At 37.8% G+C, this 16,699-nt stretch overlaps 2 long non-coding RNA genes across 2 annotated transcripts in view; both read left to right on the top strand.

The window, feature by feature from the left end:
- LOC146475218 (uncharacterized) overlaps positions 1-16,699 on the top strand; it is a 130,465-nt gene that overhangs the window by 56,315 nt on the left and 57,451 nt on the right. The window lies entirely within an intron of this gene.
- Positions 1,791-5,276, top strand: LOC146475221 (uncharacterized). The gene is made up of 3 exons (XR_014866003.1): positions 1,791-1,988; positions 2,583-3,882; positions 4,826-5,276. It is a non-coding gene; the product is annotated as an uncharacterized LOC146475221 (long non-coding RNA).

Below are 16,699 nucleotides of genomic sequence, written 5' to 3' on the forward strand. Positions count from 1 at the left end.
ATACTGTTATGGACCATAAAATGTCGTCGTAAAATGTTCAAAACTCAAGTGGAACCACGAGCCGGAGACGAGCTGTTTCACTGCCAAGTTTTGAACCTTTTATTTCGTCATATTACGGTCTATAAGAGTATAGACCATACAAAACTGCCGTCGAAATGTTCTACAAGAGGTTAGAAAACGTACTAGCGGAATTGCCTTTATCTTCCGTTGAGAAGGTGCCTGTGTTACATCTGACGTCATTTTAATCATCTGTACTCTTAACGTACACAGCTATGGGCCAATAATCGCGTGGGAATTTTGACAGTTATTGTAAAAACAAAATTTGTGCGACTTAACGTATTTGTGTGGCTTCCGTTAAGGTGTTACCTAAATTTTTAGCGTTAATGCCAACGGAAGGAAAAGTGTTACTCGCGCGAATAAAGCTTAGAAAAAATGTTAACTTGTCCTTGCCAGGGATTCAAACCCATGATCTTTGCTATAAATAAGCAATAGCCTCCATTTGGCGCGAAAATATGCTCAGATATTTGTCCGCAGACATTATCTGTTCCGAGAAGCGAACAGTTTTCCGAGAGGGAAGCTCGAGGAAAACTGTGAGCTTCTAAGAACAGATAATGTCCAAGGACAAACATCTGAGCATATTTTTAAAGCCAATGGAGGGTGTTGTGGTTATTATCCTTCAAATATTTTTCGCAACATGTAGCAACGAGCTTGAGTATTTGAACATTTCGTTTAAGAACAGTTTACCGACAAAAACGTTTAGAGCGTATGTTGTTTTCTGATACTGCTTTATCGACCAGCAGGTTTATCTCTCCTTCTGTTACAAAAGCAAACCGTTCCCCCATCTTGACATTAATTTTGATTGTAAACAAGACGCGCGTTGAAGTTTTTGAAATTGGGGAATATCACTTGGGGAATATCATCGGATATTCCCCAGTTTTAGCTGGGGTATATTCGGTCACGTGAGGCGTTTAGACCAATCGCGCGCGAGCGAAAATATTTGATGGATAATAACGATGAATAATTGCAAAGAAAGAAGGGCCGGTTGTATCATCTACATCCTAGTAGTGAACATACTCTGCAATAGTACATGCATTATATTCAGATGCAACTTTTACAAGAATACGAACTCCTTTCTCTGAAAGAAAATGAAAGGAAAAAGCCCATACATGCAAAGCTATTGTATAACTTCAGCCGATTTGCATCTGTGATTCAATACACCTACATACGTCTTGCATTGTATTTTAGATATTGAGATGTCTTTGCAGCCAAAATGCGGAACCATTTCAGCGGGATCTTAGACAGAATTGCCAGAAGCAGTAGTTTGCGAGGTTAGTATCTGAAGAAACGAAATTGGGCGATAAATGGGGTTCAAACCCTTGAACTTTTGCTATGAACGGTGAATGTATTCTACGAAAAGTTACAAAGCTAGAACTGAAGAAATACCTGAAAGCAGTGAGATTCCATCGCTGAACGTTTGGTTCAATGTTCGAAGTACTCTTTTCAAGAGTTGCAAAGACGGGACTGAAACAAAGTTTGCTCAAGGATTCAAGTTTATGGCTTATGCCTGTAATGACCAAAATACTCTAACAACGGTTGCAAACGAAAGGCTTAAGCAAAAGAATGAAGACGTAAAGTTAACGAGATTCAAGCGTGTGTTGTATGCTAGCTACAACAGCAAAAAATGCTTTTTCTGAAAAGTTGGAGCTTAAATAAGCTAATGAATATACTTTAACAACAGCTGCAAATAAAGCAAAGTTACTATATCAAATTTCATGGGCTTGGATGCGATTTAAACGCATTTGCCTGAGCAAATCAGTCGCTTCGGTACAGCGCATGGCTTCCTGGCATTTTAGTTTATACTTACATACGTCTTGAAGAGTATTCCTTTCAGATGTGCAGAAAGTTTCGCCGAAAGGTCATTGTAGCCATATGTTGGAAGTCCTTCAGCAGCATCTTGGAGAGAAGTGCCACAACGTAAAGCTTGCAAGGTCAGTATATTATGAAACAAAGTAGGTTCCATGGGATTCAAACTCATGAACCTTTGCTATGATCGGAAGACATTCTCTACCAACAGTTTCAAAGGAAAGACTGCAGAAACGTCTGTCTGAGACCTTAATGGTTCCAACCCATGAACTTTGCTACTATAGCGAAAGTACTGTATCGAGAGAGTTAAGAGAATGCAATGGAAAACGTGAATGGAGTGAAATGGGATTCGAAACTATTATCCTTTGCTATAATGTGGGATGTTTCTTCGATAGTTTCAGAGAAAGACCTGACGAAAAATGTGACACTAAAATGGGATTCAAACCCCCAATGTTTTCTTCATTGGCGCAAGTACTTTACTACAACTGAGACAGAAAGAAGAGAAAATGAGACTTGTATGAGATTCAAACTCATAATTAAAATTGGTTGAAAAGGCTAAATCAAAAGTGACAAAGAAATAAAGGAGAAAAATTGGGATTCAAACCCAAGATGTCGACTCACAAGGGAGTTACAAAGAACGGATTGCTAGTGAGAAAAATATTACCTGCTATTAGTGTTGTCAAAGAAATATAATTTATTGGAAGTTGTTTTGTGTCTAGGTAACCAGAAGACATAGCAGACAGGTTTGAGATCCTCTCCGGATTCTAAGAGACTTGCAAGAGCCTTGATTTTCAGGTCAGTTGGTTAAGACAGAGAATAGTAGTGTTGAATGGGATTCAAACCCACTACCATTGCTATAATGGTGAAATGTGCCGAAAAATTTAAAGAATCATTAGATTGAAGACGAAACTTATTGGGAGCCATGAATTGTACCTAAAATTTCAGAACGAGGAATTAACCAAAAATTTAACGAGACTTTAATGAGATTCAAATCCATTACCTCTGCTGCGATGTTGAAAAACGTTTATCAGAAGTTGCAAATAAAGGATGGAAGGATAATGGTGACATGATTGTAATTCAAACCCACGGTTTCTGCAACAACGGAGCAATCGTAAACCTTCATTATCAACGTTCTAAAGAAAACACCAGACTACTTAAAAGGAAAAGAAATCGTTTAGACCAATTTTGCCATTGGACAAAATTTATAAACCTCCTATGTGCTTACTAACCCTTGCGAGAAACTTGTAGTGTAGTTGAAAAAGACTTTCCAGATGTCTTTACGCCATCAACAAATTCTTCCCCAGCATACTAAGGAGACTCCCTTGCCAGGTAAGTGCAGTGTATGTATCAAGAATAATTAAATGTGTATGGAATTCAAACCCATGGCCTTTTCTATAACGATGAAATTACTTGAACGTTGAAGAGACAATTGAAAGGAATGAAGAAAAACTTGAAATGGAAATTGCGATTCAAAACCATTCATTATTTGATGCAGTTGAAAAGATAATCACGATAGAACGTTTTTAATACTATACTGAATGGGATTCAATCCCATGTTCTTTGCTGCAATGCTGAAAATATTTTATCAGCAATTGGGAAGAAAGGCAGGAAGGACAAGCTGAGACTCAACGGAATTCACACCCAGGTCCTTTGCTCTAGCGCGAAACAGGCCTATTAACAGTAGTGGTGAAAACATGGAGAAACCCTTGACATTTCAATGAGACTCAGACCCATAACCTTTGCTGTGATGGCAAAATGAGCTATCAACGGTTACAACGTTCGGAATGATGGAGCTTTTCAGAGTCAAATGGAGTGGAGTCCAAGTTCGGGATCTTTGCAAAAATGGCAAAAATACGTTAACAAAGTAACATACCTAGATTATACGGAATCTTGGTTAAAGTAACTTTCTTGTTCCGTTTTGCTGAGTTTAGGTACGCAGAGCGTTGAAGGTGTCATTACAGCCACGCCTGAGCTCCTGAAAGGCATCTCGGAGAGATTTACAAGAGATAAGCTTCCCAGGTTAGTGTCTTTCGGAAAAAAATTAAGTGTTTTAAAATGGGATTAAGGCTTGTGGTGTTTGTTTTACTCGACCAACGTTGCAGCCAATCGGAAAGGACAGACACAAAATTCGAAAATTGAATGGGATTCGACCCTAGATCTTTGCTACGATGTTAAAGACAGTTTATTTTAATAACAGTTGCAAGGAAAGGTCTGATCATGAATTGATTTGTGATTTATGGAATAGACCATTTCCGAGAATTTGCTATTCAAATTGATGACAGTTGCGTCAACGGCGAAAGTGATTTATTCTAAAGCAGCTACAAACGCTTCAATAGAATTTACAGCCATGATATTTGCTACAATATTAAACTGCTTTAACAAAACTTGCAAACCAAGCTAAACAAAAAATAGAATCTTAAATGGGATTCACACTCGTGATCTTTGCCGTAACGGTGAAGATACTCTAGTTCTATCAAAGGTATAAAGAAAATTTGCAACTTATACGGGATTCAAACCCATAATTTGTGACACAATGGCAAAACCTATTCCAACAACAGTATTGAGAGTCAATTGATTGGGACTCAAACCCACCATCTCTGCTATAATGGCAAGAGTGTTGACCTTAAATTTTCAATACTGAAGAGGATGGAAAGAAAACGTGAAGGCCTTAGTGACAATTACAGATGCTTTCTTATGGACAATTACAACTTGAGTAACTCTGTTGTTCTCAAACACTGATAAATTGGTGATACAGTAGAAGCTCTCTTTGCGACCGCTCTCGTAAGCGATCGCGACCAGCTCTAGTTACAACCACCATTGCAAAACCCCATTTCAACTGGCACTTAAACTCTGTAATAAAGAGCTCTCGCAAGCCTTATGAAGAACTTTAAGTAAAATATCGATGAACATTCTTCCGGTCTTACGTTTTAATTTAGTCTAAAAATGTTTCTTTTCAAAACAGAAGAACACAGTTATCATGTACTTCTAGCTCCAGGAAGGAAGTGACGTACCAGACGCCCACCTGCCAGCCGAGCTGCAGATGAAGAGTTCGGGAAAAGGGATAGATGAACAGAATTGATTTCAAGCTCCATCATGTTCTATTACTGGCGAAAATACTTCAAAAACGTTCCAGATGCAAAGACCATCAAGGATGAAAACTGAGGGTTTGTCTACGTTTGCGGTAAATACCTTTTTTCTTTTTTCATTTTTTCTCAATTCATGAAATCGCAATAAAATGATATCGGCGACGTAACACCAAACATAAAAATAAGTACTTAAATTGAAATAACGAGATAAATATAAAGAGAAAATAAAACACTAAAAATGAAATAAATAAATAAACAAATAAACATATAAAATATATAAAAATTAATAACCTATGAAAATAAACATAAAAAATTAAACAAAAACAAAATTTACTGGCGCGCTTCAACAAAAAAAAGATTCTTGACCTTTATGAAATGTCTGATTGTTTTCATTTGTAGTAAACGTTTTTTTATAAGTATCTTTCAGTGTTAAGGTATCCAGGACGTTCCCCTATTTTTTGATGGACATGGATATGGCGATAATGAAAATGCTATGCGTCTGTTGATGACGATGAGGACGACAACGACGACGACGACGACGACGACGACGACGATGATGATGATGATGATGATGATGATGCCAGAATTCCCAGATGTCAGGGCCGTCACATTAGTCCTTCTCCAGTCTTGCCAGAGGTTAGTTGTAAACAAACGATTCGAAATTTTTGGCACTGTGACTGAAATGCATTTTGTTTTGGCTATTATGACAGAAGCCCTTTCGGCTCCTGATTATGGTTGATATACTCTATCGGTAGTTGTAAAGAAAGAAAGGATAAAAATCTCGGCTGAAGCTTCATTGAGATTTCAGCCCCTGAATAATCGTGCGTGGGGTACTTTCTCGGCTTCTTTGAAGGGCATCTTGACAAATGTTGTAATAACCCACAGGACCCATAGAATACGCGATGAGGAGCGACAGAGGACCCACAGAGTGCCAAATTAGGTAGGACCTGCTTCACAGGCGCAGAGAATCTCCAAGGGACCTGCAGCATACCTACCGAGGACCCACAGAGGACCCGCCTAGGCAACCTCGTTCCCAGGGTCTCTCTTCTTCCCGCTCTTGGGGGCGGGAAAAAGAGAGACCTTGGGAACGAGGTTTCCGCGTCGGACCCTCGGAGGACCCACAGAGTACCCACCTAGGACCCGCAAAGGCCCCGACGAGGACACACAACGGGCCCACCAAGGACCCACAGAGTAACCCTTAAGGACCCACAGAGGAGCTACAAAGGACCCGCCGAGGAAGCTCGTGTATAGATGTTGGTTTATCAGGTGAATAATTTTAAAATTTGTCGGACAGTTAATATAAGTAATCGTCGTCATCGCTTACCTCACTTTCATCACTGCTCTCAGAAAAGTAAGGCCTTGCTCAAATTTGTCTTATAAAAAAATAATAACGCTGTTTAATTTCTAATTCCTCAGCATTTGGAAAACAAAATGAAGGATGTAATTGAGCGCAGGTTTAATGAAATTCAGCGTTTAGCAGCCATGTTATCGTTTCACCCGATTGGACAATTTGTCTCGAAAAGCAAGCCTTTATTTTTGTTCAAAACTCTAAATTTAGCAAAACAACAGCGACAAGACGTTGAGAGATGCCGGATGACAGACCTTGATCAGTAAAACAGTAAAATAATTAAGATGAGAAATTATAGACGACAAGACCTAATCCTGGAGTAAAAAAAACAAACAAACAAACAAAAAAAAAACAAAAAAAAAAAAGCTGGATATATAAACTGAAACAAAATATGTATACATGTATTCAATATATAAATCCAACTTTTTTTGTTTGTGTCCTTTTTTTATTGCCGTAAGGATAAGTCGTGTCGTCTATAATTTATTTCATAGTGCCTTGGTAAAGGACAAAGCTAATGACAAAACCGTATGTTCTGACTTACGTTTGACAACAGATGATTAAGACAGAATTGCTCAACCGATCCAGTGTCCCTAGACGTGTCCTTACATTGGGAAGACGCCATGACAGCCCACGTGATTGGGAGACTAATAAACATCGAGTGCTCCATCTATTACATAAACCTGGCTTTTCACTCTGGCAGGTAAGAATAATGAGATAGGCGGGTTATGTTGTACCCGTATCATATCAACATAGACGTGATAATGGGAAAATATCTGGAGAAATATTTTGTGAATGGCCTATACACTAGACTATCTCTGTAAATGCTGATTGTCGTATCAAGGTTCCATAAAAACTTGTGAGACGTTTTTTAGCGAGAACCAAAGCCTTTTCGGAATTGGTTTGGGTGGGGCAAACTAGAGTGATAGCTGTTGTTGAACCTCTTATGGTCTTAGCTTTATTTGTTATCCTTTATCTTATTTTGCGTCTGAGAAATTATTAAGATAATATCTGACAACAAAATAACTCTGTACCACAGTCTGATGGAGAGGTGTATGGCGATCGATCCAAAATATGACCTATCCAGCTAAAATGTTTAATTCGCCGAAAAAAGCTTAACTATGAACAGGAGGTCTGAACCAATGACTACCATGGTACGAGTGCGACTGCAACGCTGTTTCAAAATGAAATCGCATTAATGGACTCAATTTATGGTGCTCGGTGAATTACACTTCATGTACTGTATTCTAAACTGAAACATTCGTTCAAAGATAGTTTAGGGGGTTTATTTCGGGACGTATCAAATTCAAGGATGCAATTGGGCGCAAAAGGCTATTTACATGTTGTCGTTTCACCTGATTGGATAAATCGAAGTTCGTCCGGCAACAAAAAATGGTCTACGGTGGGAACACTATTTTCTGGAGGCTTGCATACGTTTTATGAATTGAAGGCTGATAAATGCCTATTTTTGCTTTTAACAATGTTAAAATATTGTAATATAAGGGTTTGAAAAAGGACAACCTTTACTGTTTTTGCCTTGGCATGCATATGACAAAACTAACGACACAACATTAACTTACGTTCTGGCTTTTCTTTGACCACAGTTGACAGGATAAAATTCCACATCCGGTCTTGCGTCCCTCCAACCTGCACCAGAAAATGATCAACTGATGACTGCCCATACGATTGGAGGGCAAATCAACACCAGCGAGAGTTGTCTACCATTACATATCCCGGCTTTACGCTACAGTATAACAGGTAAGGAATGCGACGGGCGGGTATGCTGCACCCATGTCACATCATCATAGCCAATGTGATAATTGTTAAATGACTGGGGTAACATTTGTATTTTGGCTGCAAGCGTAGCCTGTTTCTCTAAATAAAGATTGTCGCATTGGGGCTCGATAAAAAGCAACGAGACCGAAAGATTTTTCGGGATTGAAACGAGTGGGGCAAAACTTTGGATGCCACATTCTTCACCTCAGAGGTACAAGTTATATTTTCTTGGACCTACATCTCATTTAGTTTTATTTTTAATCCTTTTTTAGTTATAAGAATTGTTATTTATGAGAACATCGGACAGTAAAACATCACTATATCGTGTTTTGACTGAATACTAGCTGGTGATCGACCCGAAAAAACTTGACGTACTGGTTCAGATCAAGACTGTTAAGCCTCCAGTGTCAGGCTTCAAAGAGATTTACTCAATGACAATTGCGGTACCTGCGCGACAGTAAACAGCGGTTATCGGATAAAATCTTAATAACGAAAAAGAAATTATACAGCTGTTAGTTAGAAATCTATTAAATACGATTGTTTTTCTCTTTCCAGGACTATTTTGTTCCAGACTCATCAACAGTACACAAGATATCCACTTCAAAATAACAGTTCTGACAGTTTGAGAAGAAGGATATTACGCAGCCGAGGACTGATCAGAATTGCTGCTTCTTGAATGGGCAATTCATGGTAATTATATGAAGGACTTGAATTAGCCGAGAAAGACTTCAAGGAACAAGAACTTGTACGACTAATAATGTAGATGATTAACGCCTTCACTTCCAAGACAGCCCAAGCTTAAAAGTGGGCTAAATCGCAAACCATTCGATAAAAGTTTCGACCGCACCATCAGTACCATATGACTGCTCAATAGCATTTATTTGAGTGGTTCCACTAGCATGAGTATTTTATGCACAGACTCGGAAGTTAGAACCACATCGCTTGCATGGTGACACTTAACGATTTTGTTTACAGGCAAGTAAGAAAAACTTAATTAAGCGATTGAAGATTTGAGTTTGGGAGTGAAGGCGTTAGTTATTTGGCGCTTAATTATCGATATATTTTATTGATTATAAATTTTTGCCCGTGGAAATCTCTGTCAGTCCTACCATTTTTGTAGCAGCTAAGACTGTTTCTAGGGCTTCATTTAAGCTTAAATTCCCTTCACATTTATACGAATTCTATGAAAAATTTTCAGTAAGCAATCTCTTCTGTGGGTGCCTATATAAACCGCTGCGGAAAAATAAGAATTGAAAACATGTCTATTAATTTTAGCGATTGCATAATTAGCCTGACAGTCGTGCAAAGTAAACACCAATGAAACTTGATTGGCAAACAAAATAGAACTGGCCGCGCAATTAATTATTTTTTACATGCACTCAAAGCTGTATTCAGTGCCTAGAGCTCAGGGAAATGTTCTCATCATGGACTATTATCTGAACATGAGGTTATGATAACTGAAGGGCAAATTCTTCAATTTAAGTTCATGAGGTCATATTTAATTTAAAACTTTCATGTTGATTACCCTAAGCAAGGTACTGGGATGACCCAGTTGTGTTGAAAATGCACATATATCGTAGAGTAGTTTATTCGTTTTGTCAAAGTGGGTGGCCTCTTCTTTCAAAACAATTGAAACAAACATATTCCGTAACTGATGCAATTGAAGGCTGAGAGTGCAAAGAGATCCTAGCTGCTTCATATACTGGTCATGTATCTAATAATGCTATATTAGGGTCTTTCTGCACTGCACCCCTTCAATTGACTTTACCTCCCCTCCCCAGCGGTGTCTTTTGAAAAGCTTTAACAGCGTCAAAGGGGTGGGGAATATTATATTTTGTTTTCATATTTTATCACAGGCTCATTCACATCCCCCTACCAAAGACCAGCCCGAACATTTTCCTGAACTCAAGCTCGAAACATGTTTTTGAGTGTGTTGTTTACCATAATGTTTAGGAAAATTCTAGCATTGTTTTCTTCCAAATTAAGTAAATTGCTACTAAAGGCTAATTATGTAATCTTTCAATTTCATACAAGCGTATTTGATGTCGGTTCGTTCAATCTAGTATGGCTTGATATTTGCTATTAAATAGGTTATCGCTGACAGAGATTTCCCCAATTCTAAGGTATGCTTTAAATCTTTTTGTGTTTGAATGATTTGTAAAGGAGTGATTTAGGAAAGATATTATGTTACGACTATCGGTAAAATGAAATTCTATTTGTACAAACTTAAGAATCAAAAGAAAACAAAGGTAAACAACAGCGCGTTAATCAACCCTTTAAGCCCCAATGTTAACATACAGATTCTTCTTACTGTTATCCTAATGTTTCTTATGGAACTAATTAGGAGAATTTGTCAAAACATCAAGATCTTTTGTCTCATGATCATTCTTTTTTCTCATAAGCTGAATGCTTGATCAAGTTGTGTTACTGTGAGGAGAAATTGCATGCATGCTTGTCAGTATTTGGGCTTAAAGGGTTTAAGAATAATATTGGCTTGATCTGTGTAATTTCTATTTCAAGAGTTAAGTTAAATCATCCTGTATACTGGCCGGTAGTGATTTTTCTTAACATGTCTGAAGCAGATTATGGAGCAACAAACTTTATTATCCAGTGCTGATGGAATAACACACGAAGCAAGTGAAAGTAACTGCCACAGTATTTGTGAAGTCTTTTAATTTTGCAGTATTGTCGGAATAAAGACTGCTTTCTACCATGCATGCTCATTCTGTTGTACTTTATGAATTCTTTTTCACTCACCACACAATTTAAGTTTTAAATATGATAGATAGTAAATAACTTACTGCATGTTTTGGAGGTTGTAACACCTTATATTTTAACTAGATGTTTGTATTTTGACTACTTCAAAAACCTACCGCGATTTTCTAGTCTAAAACATCTAATACATGTAACTATAATAAGTGGAGCTAAGCAATTTTTTGTCTTAAAATTTCTTCCCACTTTCTCTTATTGGGACACTTATGTGAAAATTCCATGTCATCGATTTTGAGCTTCTTTTAAAGTTAGATATCCAAATAAAATTATGGAAAATTAGATATTTGTACAGTAGTTTTAAATCAAGCTGTTTTCGAATAATTCTTGACAAAAAAAAATTGTTTTTCAAGTTTTATAGAATTTTGGCTGTACAGACCATTCAATGAACTTGGAATGTTTGGATTCTTCTTTATTAATGCAGTATAGTTATAACGCTGAACTGATACTAACACTAGCTAATGCTATAACAAGCAATTACATTCTAATGCATGAAGATTTCCAGAGGTTCCAAGTGAAAATGTTTCAAACACGATCCAGGTACAAAAATCATTGAAACACTTGTCTATAATGAACAGCTTGATTTAAGTTATAATGTCTATAATCGTTCTTTCAACAGTTGATAGTGAAAGGTAAGACGTTGGTTTATGGATGTTACACAATCCACTGTCCTCGTACAATATAACTATTTGCACAACTGGGTATAAATAAGAAAAAGAGTAGTTTAATTTTACATTGGGCACCATTCAACAGTCGCAACTGTCTTTAGTTAGTTTACCATAAAGTAGTTGATGCAAGGTCGAATGAATTAAATAATATCAAGCAGGATGACGTAATTAAGTTATGTCTATAAAAACAAGAATAACATGGCAAACAGAAAAAAAAAGCAATGACATTGTGAAGAACATTAGAATGAGTTTTAAATTTAAATTAGCATGGTTTTAGATGTTAAGGTTTATTCATTTATATCTGATTTTACGCGACTGAGAATAGTAAACGAAAATGTTGGTCTTTTCCTGAAGGTTATCACCCGTCTGTATTCGCTTGGACCCTAGACCAATCTATATGAACATGCCTCGGTGCCTTTGAAAAAAGTTAAGCTATTTTCTATTTCATTGGAGTATTAAATAAAATTGATTTGGCTGATAGAAAACTTTCTTGCTTGTTAAAATTTGAGTTTCTTATGGTATGAAAGAGGGAGACTAATCTATCCCTTGTCTGGAAAGCAATAGACCCATTCGGCTAACGCAATGTTGTACCCAATTCAAATCCTTTGGGCATAAAATGTTTTGTTCTAAGTATTTCCATATCATTTAAATGTGAATGCTACATTATAATGCAAATGCAATAAACAAAGAATCTTAACCCCGGGGGATCTGAATTGGGTACAACATTGCGTTAGCCGAATGGGTCTATAGGATTTAAAAAGTTGGATCTTCCCCCTTCCTTACAAGGGTACCTTAAAAAGAAAATTCTTTGTAAGAGCGTTATTTGCACTTAGAAATGATTTCCAAGGGCGTTTTACGACACCCCAAGATCCCTAGGGACATAAACAATTGAAAGATGCCGACTTCAAAATTTGGTCATTTTTGACCAAATACCCTGGACTTACCCCTCGAAAAAAATTGGATTTTGAGGCGAAATATTCTTTTAAAAGCTTCCAATCCAATCAGAAAACGTCCCCTCAGACACTTATTAGGTCACCCAATAAAGGGACCAGGGACAAAGAAATAGCCCACAAAAGATGAAGTCAGGGTGAGAGTTAAACAGAAAAGTCTTTGTCAGGGTGTTATTTGCGTTTAAAAATGATTCTCAAGGGAGTTTTTCGACACGCCAAGATCCCTAGCGGCATAAACAAGTGAAAAATTCCGACTTCAATATTTTGGTCGGTTTTGACCAAAAACCCTGGAACTATCTCTTGGAAAAAAGTCGAGTTTTTGGACGAAATACAAATATTCGTTTTGAAGCTTCCAATCGAATCAGTGTGTCCGAAAACGTCCCCTGAGACAGTTTTTAGGCCTCCCAAAGAGATCCAGGACAAAGAAATATGAAGTCATGGCGAGAGTTAACAGAAAATTCTTTGTCAGGGCGTTATTTGCACTTAAAAATGACTCCCAAGAGGGTTTTACGACACACCGAGATCCCTAGGGACATAAACAAGTGAAAAATTACGATTTCAAAATTTGGTCATTTTTGACCAAAAACCCTGGACTTACCCTTTGGAAAAAGGTCGTTTTTTGGACGAAATACAAATATTCTTTTAAAAGCTTCCAATTGAATCATTGTTTCCGAACACGTCCTCTGGGACAACTTTTGGGCCTCCCAAGGAACCAGGAACAAAGAAATAGCCTACAAAAGATGAAGTGAAGGTGAGAGTTAAACAGAATATTCTTTGACAGAGCGTTATTTACACTTAAAAAAGATTCCCGAGAGGGTTTTGGGACACACCGAGATCCCTAGAGACAGAAACAAGTAAAAAAATGCCGACTTCAAAATTTGCTTATTTTCAACAAAACCTTGGACTTACCCCTTGGAAAAAAGTTGATTTTTTAACAAAATACAACTATTCCTTTAAAAGCTTCCAATCGAATCAGTGTGTCCGAAAACATCCCCTGAGAACGTTTTTAGGACTCCCAAGGGACCAGGGACAAAGAAATAGGCCACAAAAGATAAAGTCAGAATGAGAGTTACAAAGAAAGTTCTTAGTCAGGACGTTATTTGCTCTTAAAAATGATTCGCAAGGGAGTTTCACGACACGCCGAGATCCCTAGGGACATAAAAAGGTGAAAAATGCCGACTTCAAAATTTGGTCATTTTTGAGCAAAAACCCCGGACTTACCATTTGGAAAAAAGTCGATTTTTGGACGAAATACAAATATTCTTTTAAAAGCTTCCAACCGAATTGGTGTGTCGGAAAACATCCCCTGAGACACTTTTTAGGCCTCCCAAGGGACCAGGGGCAAAGAAATATCCCACAAAAGATGAAGTCAGGTTAGAGTCAAACAGAATATTCTTTGTCACGGCGTTATTTTCACTTAAAAATGATTCCCAAGGGAGTTTAACGACACGCCGAGGTCCCTAGAGACATAAACAAGTGAAAAATTCCGACTTCAAAATTTGGTCATTTTTGAGTAAAAACATTGGACTTACCCTTTGGAAAAAAGTTGATTTTTGGACGAAATACAAATATTCTTTTAGAAGCTTCCAATTGAATCATTGTTTCCGAAAACGTCCCCTGGGACAATTTTTAGGCTTTGCAAGGAACCAGGAACAAAGAAATAGCCCACAAAAGTTGACGTGAGGGTGAGAGTTAAACAGAATATTCTTTGTCAGGGCGTTATTTACACTTAAACATGATTGCGGTGAGGGTTTTCGGATACACCGAGATCCCTAGAGACAGAAACAAGTAAAAAATTCCGACTCCAAAAGGTGGTCATTTTTGAACAAAAATCCTGGAACTACCCCTTGGAAAAAAGTGGATTTTTGGACGAAATACAAGTATTCTTTTAAAAGCTTCCAATCGAACCAGTGTGTCCGAAAACGTCCATGAGACACGTTTTAGGCCTCGCAAGGGACCACGGACAAAGAAATATCCCACAAAAGATGAAGTCAGGGTGAGAGTTAAACAAAACATTCTTTGTCACGGCATTATTTGCACTTAAAAATGTCTCCCAAGGGAGTTTTACGACACGCCGAGATCCCTAGGGACGTAAACAAGTGAAAAATTCCGACTACAAAATTTGGTCATTTTTGACCAAAAAACCTTAAACTACCCTTTGGAAAAAAGTCGATTTTTTGGACGAAATACAAATATTCTTTTTAAAGCTTCCAATCCAATCAGTGTGTCCGAAAACGTCCCCTGAGACAGTTTTTAGGCCTCCCAACGGGACCAGGGACAAAGAAATAGCCTACAAAACATGAAGTCATGGCGGGAAGTAAAAGAAAATTCTTTATTAGGGCGTTATTTGCCGGTGAGGGTAAAAGGCGGAAAGAGTTTGAGGAATGGTATGTGGAATGGCATAATTGTGCGAAATACGATTTATGCGGGGAATAAATTAACTGAAGAGCGCATCCTGTTTTCGCGCCAATTTTATAAGGGCAGCAGTTTTTTCGATGTTGCGGACTATTAAACAACCAAACAACAGATCGAAGATTAGAAAATATACGCCTGGGATAGAACATGTCTGATCGCTGGTTAGGAAGTGACAGTGAAGGAATCGATGAAGTTTCGCATTCAAGGAACTAAGAATAAATTAAATTTCTAGTTGACAAAAAGAACGTGGCAGCGAGTAGCCTAGACAAAAAGCAACACCAGACTGGAGAAATAACATCAGTCCAAGGCCAAAACTATCATGTGAGAAATTTTAAATTTAAACTCGGTCATTTTATCAGACTCTTTGACGGTTACAATTTGTACAACTCATGGGAAAAATATGTTCTACTTTTTCTCACCTTACATTTTCGTCGAGCGACGAGTACGCAAGTCACTGTAACTGTTGAGCTGCTGAGCTAGCACCTAGCTATTTAATACGGCGATTCAGGTAGCTATAGTTCAGTTACGCGTTATCGAACTAAACATATCCGTCTTTAATGAAGGTCTTTCAGTGCCAGACGTCCCAACCTAAAAGGAGATTTAAAAGCGAAAAGCCCTAGAGCAAAAAAGCAGATGACAAGTATGATGTCTAATTATCGACACTGTTTGTTTGAAAGGTTGTGAAACTATTCTTATCACAAATGCATTTTGGTCAAATTGTTGTTCATTTTCCCGCTCATGATAAATGAATCATCGAGCATACAGGGTATGAGAATTGATCTTTTACCGAGGGTTAAAAAAAAAAAAAGAAAAAAATGTTTATTATTTTCCCTCGGTAAAGGATCAATCTTTGTCCTGAGAAGACTTCACGCTGCCACGTTATTTTTGTCAACCGAAGTCGCATGGAGTAAAGTGAATATGAAATTTAATTTACTACGGAGTTACTCAAAGTTCCTTGAATGCGAAAATAAAAAAATAAAAAAATAAATAGGAATTTCAGTGGAATCCACGGAGTGGCTCTTCTCTCCACTGTTTCCAGGTCGAATTGGAATTTGGAAATGTTGGTTATTGTGGAGGGAGCAAAAGCGGAGTACCCGGAGAAAAACCCTCGGAGCAGGGACGAGAACCAACAACAAACTCAACCCACATATGACACCGAGACCGGGAATCGAACCCGGGCCGAACCCGAAAACTATAAACAGTTTTCATTGCTTTCTTTACCCTCACTTCTTCCAAATCAACAATCAGACGATCAAATCCTCGAATTGTTGTTAATATTTAGCAAGAGTCCACAGCATCAAAAAAACTGCTGCTCTTATAAAATTGGCGCGAAAACATGACGCGCTCTTAAGTTAATTTATTTCCCACGTAAATCGTATTTCGCATAATTATGCCATTCCGCACGCCATTCCACATACCATTCCGCAAACTCTTTCCTCCTTTTACCCTCACCGGTCATTTGCACTTAAAAATGGTTCGTCGTGATAGAAACAGACAAGGAGGAGGAGTGGTTTTTATATAAAAACCTCGATTAATTTTGGAGTTCGCTCTGACTTGAATGTACTCAATCTTGAAAATTTATGTATAACGATTCGGAAACCAAACTCCAGGCCATTTCAGATAGCCACTTGGCCAATCGAATCAGTGTGTCCGATAACGTCCCCTGAGACACTTTTTAGGCCTCCCAAGGGACAAGGGACAAATAAGTATCCCACAAAAGATGAAGTCAGGGTGAGAGTTAAACAAAGAAATATCCCACAAAAGATGAGGTCAGGGTGAGAGTTAAACAAAACATTTTTTGTCACGGCATTATTTGCACTTAAAAAT

The sequence above is a fragment of the Pavona decussata genome, unplaced genomic scaffold (assembly GCF_977016875.1).
Source record: "Pavona decussata unplaced genomic scaffold, jaPavDecu1.1 SCAFFOLD_85, whole genome shotgun sequence".
NCBI lineage: Eukaryota > Metazoa > Cnidaria > Anthozoa > Scleractinia > Agariciidae > Pavona > Pavona decussata.